Source organism: Molossus molossus, unplaced genomic scaffold, assembly GCF_014108415.1.
Source record: "Molossus molossus isolate mMolMol1 unplaced genomic scaffold, mMolMol1.p scaffold_m16_p_8, whole genome shotgun sequence".
NCBI lineage: Eukaryota > Metazoa > Chordata > Mammalia > Chiroptera > Molossidae > Molossus > Molossus molossus.
The window spans coordinates 99155713-99159562 of record NW_023425402.1 but is presented as its reverse complement, the minus strand read 5'-3'; the positions used below and the strand labels follow the sequence as shown (position 1 = coordinate 99159562).

The window sequence follows — 3850 nt, the reverse complement described above, 5'->3', positions numbered from 1 at the left end:
AGGAGCAAAGTTACAGAAATCTGAGGACGTACTCTGAAAAAGGAAGCAGTTGAATCATCTTTACCATTCACAGGAAATACACTCATGGTAGGAATAACTTCCCTTTGTTTCTGTTACATTAATAGTTGATGTACCACAAAGGTAATACAATTAATAGTTGATGCTCTTTAGTAATGTACACATTTAGTCAAAATCAGTCAAATACTTTACATATTTGTAGGCAGCATAAAGATTTATATGTGAAATGCACCCTCTATGTGCTAGCATGTGTTAAGATTCTGTGGTTAGGCCCTGACTAGGTAGCTCAGTGGGTTAGAGCATCTTCCAGTACACCAAGGTCACATATTCGATCCTCGGTCAGGGCACTCATAAGAATCAACCAATGAATGTATAAATAACTGGAACGACCAATCTCTCTCTCTCTGGAAATCAATAATTTTTCTAAAAGATGCTGTGGTTACATTAGCAGGGAAGAAGTACACAGAGCTGTTGTTCAGAGTTCATGAGCAAGCAGATTGAAAACTAGGTGGAAACTATGTGGAAAGTAGTTAGAAAGCCTGAGTTTACTCAGTGAGAAGGAATGCCAAAGGTTAATTTTATAGATTGTATGAATCACCCAGTGATGAAATCCATGCAGTGTTAGGCAACTAGCTTAACCCTCTTCTCCCCACACCCCACCAACATGGGAGGTATATTTACTGCATTACTTCATAAACCATTTCCTTTTTTAGTATAAGATTTATTGTGTGTTTACAATAACAGAAAGTAAACCTAAATGTCCAACAATAAAGAACAAATTGAAATAAAGCCACTGAACATATGCAGAGGTTTGTTTAGTAATATAGAAAATTCTGGGGGTTCACTTATTAAGGTGTATAAATGTTTAATCACTACATTGTACACCTAAAACTAATATAATATTGTGTGTCATTGTAGTTGAAAAATAAAAATTTTTACTACAATAATCATTTCTTCTTGTGGTCAAGGTACAAACTTGGAATTATAAAAAAAAAAGTCATGAAGATGTAATGAACATGGGATTTACAGTTAATAATATATACAAATATAAAATCTGGTACACAAGAAACTAATATAATGTTATATATCAATTATATCTCAGAAAAACATTTTCAAAATCTTTTGGAAAATGAAGAGAAGAAATGATTCTTTTGGGGAGTGGAAAATGGTTGATTATATGCCTTCTGTTATGGATTAAATTGTGTGCCACGCAAAAGATATGTTGAAGTCCTAACTCCTGTATTTGTGAATGGGACTTTATTTGGAAACAAGGTCTTTACAGATATAATCAAGTTAAAATAAGGTCATTAGGATGAATAGTAATTCAATATGACTGAGGTCCTTATAAGAAGAGGCACAAGAGAGACAGGGAATATGCCACATGAAGACACAGACACATAGAGAGCAGCCCTCCCCAGGACAACAGAGGCAGCATCACCAGATTTGAGAAACTTAGGGCCATCTTCCAGCTTCTTCCCAGAACGACGGTCATTCTTCTCCTTCAGCTCAGCAAATTTACAAGCAATATGAGCTGTGTGACAATCCAGCACAGGTGCATATTCAGCACTGATTTGGCCTGGATGGTTCAGGATAGTCACCTGAGCTGTGAAGCCAGCTGCTTCCATTGGTGGGTCATTTTTGCTGTCACCAGCCACATTGCCACGACGAATATCTTTGACAGACACGTTCTTGACATTGAAGCCCACATTGTCCCCAGAAAGAGCTTCAGTCAGAACTTCATGGTGCATTTTTACAGACTTTACTTCAGTTGTTACATTGACTGGAGCAAAGATGACCACCATTCCGGGTTTGAGAACACCAGTCTCCACTCTGCCCACAGGAACAGTACCAATGCCACCAATTTTGTAGAAATTCTGGAGGGGCAGACGCAGGGGCTTGTCAGTTGGACGAGTTGGTGGTAGGATGCAATCCAGAGCTTCAAGCAGCATGGTTCCACTGGCATTGGCATCTTTACGGGTGACTTCCCATCCCTTGAACCAAGGCATATTAGCACTTGGCTCCAGGATATTGTCACCATTCCAACTAGAAATTGGCACAAATGCTACTGTGTCAGGGTTGTAGCCAATTTTCTTTCTTTCTTTTTTTTTTTGATAGCATTAGTTTATTATAAAAGAGACACAGAAATTATTTACATGATGAAAGATTTCAGAACTTCAATGGAATGGGCAGCTTCACATGATGCCATTTCAATAGTGGTTTATTTCAGTCTACATACTTTCCAAGAATGTCAATAAAAAAAATTTCTTATTTATTTCTAAATAAGAAATAATCCTTGTCGTCTAGAACTACTTTGGTGCCTCCATATTCTGGAAGAAGAACTTTATCTCCAACTTTCACACTAACTGGTTGAACCTCTCCACCCTTTCCTTTGGAGCCGGATCCAACAGCTACTACTGTTGCTTGCAGTACTTTTCCTTGAGATTTTTCTGGAAGCATAATGCCTCCTTTGGTTACAGTTTCCGCAGCACTCCTTTCAACTAATACTCGGTCAAAGAGGGGAAGAAACTTTCTAAACGCCTGTCCTGCCATGACTTCGACCGCAGCAGCCCGTACTCTGCTCTCACGCCGTGGCCGCAAGGAGAGACCTGCAGTCCGGCCCGCTGGACATGTGAACTTCAATTTTCTTAATATAGGTGCTGACTTCTTTAACGATTTCCTTGTATCTCTTCTGGCTGTAGAGCGGCTCAGTGGAATCCATTTTGTTAACACCAACAATCAGTTGTTTAACACCCAGTGTGTAAGCCAGAAGAGCACGCTCACGGGTCTGCCCTTTCTTGGAGATGCCTGCTTCAAATTCACCAACACCAGCAGCAACTATCAGGACAGCACAGTCAGCCTGAGATGTGCCTGTAATCATGTTTTTGATGAAGTCTCTGTGTCCTGGGGCATCAATGATGGTCACATAATACTTGCTGGTCTCAAATTTCCACAGGGAGATATCAATGGTCATACCTCGCTCACGTTCGGCTTTCAGTTTACCCAAGACTCAGGCATACTTGAAGGAGCCCTTCCCCATCTCAGCAGCCTCCTTCTCAAATTTTTCGATGGTTCTTTTGTTGATCCCACCACATTTGTAGATCAGATGGCCAATAGTGGTATACTTGCCAATGACGCGTCCAATGACGACGATGTTGATATGAGTCTTTTCTTTTCCCATTTTGGGTTTGGTTTAGTGGTGGTTTTCACGACACCTGTGTTCTGGCGGCAAACCCGTTGCGAAAAAGCCCATATGTCTGTTTTTGTGCCAGTACCTCCTGTTTTGATTACTATGGCCTTGTAGTCAAGTTTGATATCAGGTAGTGTGATTCCTCCAACTTTGTTCTTTCTCAGGACTGCTCTGGCTACTCAGGGTTTGTTTTAGTTTCATATAAATTTGGGGATTATTTTGTCTAGTTGTGAAAAACACCTTTGGTATGTGGCTAACAATTATATTGAATCTGTAAATTTCTTTGGGTCACATGGACATTTTAGCAATGTTAATTTCTCCTATTCATGAGCACAGCATATGCTTCCATTTATTTCTATATTCTTTGGTCTCTTTCTTCAGTGACTTATAATTTACTGAGTACAAGTATTTTATATCCTTGATTGAGTTTATTCCTAGGTGGTAGTGTTTTTTTATGCAGTTGTAAATGAGATTGTTTTCTGAGTTTCCTTTTCTGATAGCTCATTATTGGTGTATAAAAATGCAACCAATTTCTGGATATTTATTTAGTATTCTGCTACTTGACTGAGTTTGCTTATGAGTTCTAGTAAACTTTTTTGGTGGAATCTTTAGGGTTCTCTCTATACAGTATTATGTCACCTGCAA

At 39.2% G+C, this 3850-nt stretch overlaps 1 pseudogene across 1 annotated transcript; it reads right to left on the bottom strand.

The window, feature by feature from the left end:
- Positions 1-1325: 1325 nt before the first annotated feature.
- Positions 1326-3257, bottom strand: LOC118620785 (annotated as a pseudogene). The gene is made up of 2 exons (XR_004957538.1): positions 2660-3257; positions 1326-2105 (listed from the first exon to the last, which is right to left on the bottom strand). The product of XR_004957538.1 is annotated as an elongation factor 1-alpha 1-like (transcript).
- Between the last annotated feature and the right edge of the window lie 593 nt (positions 3258-3850).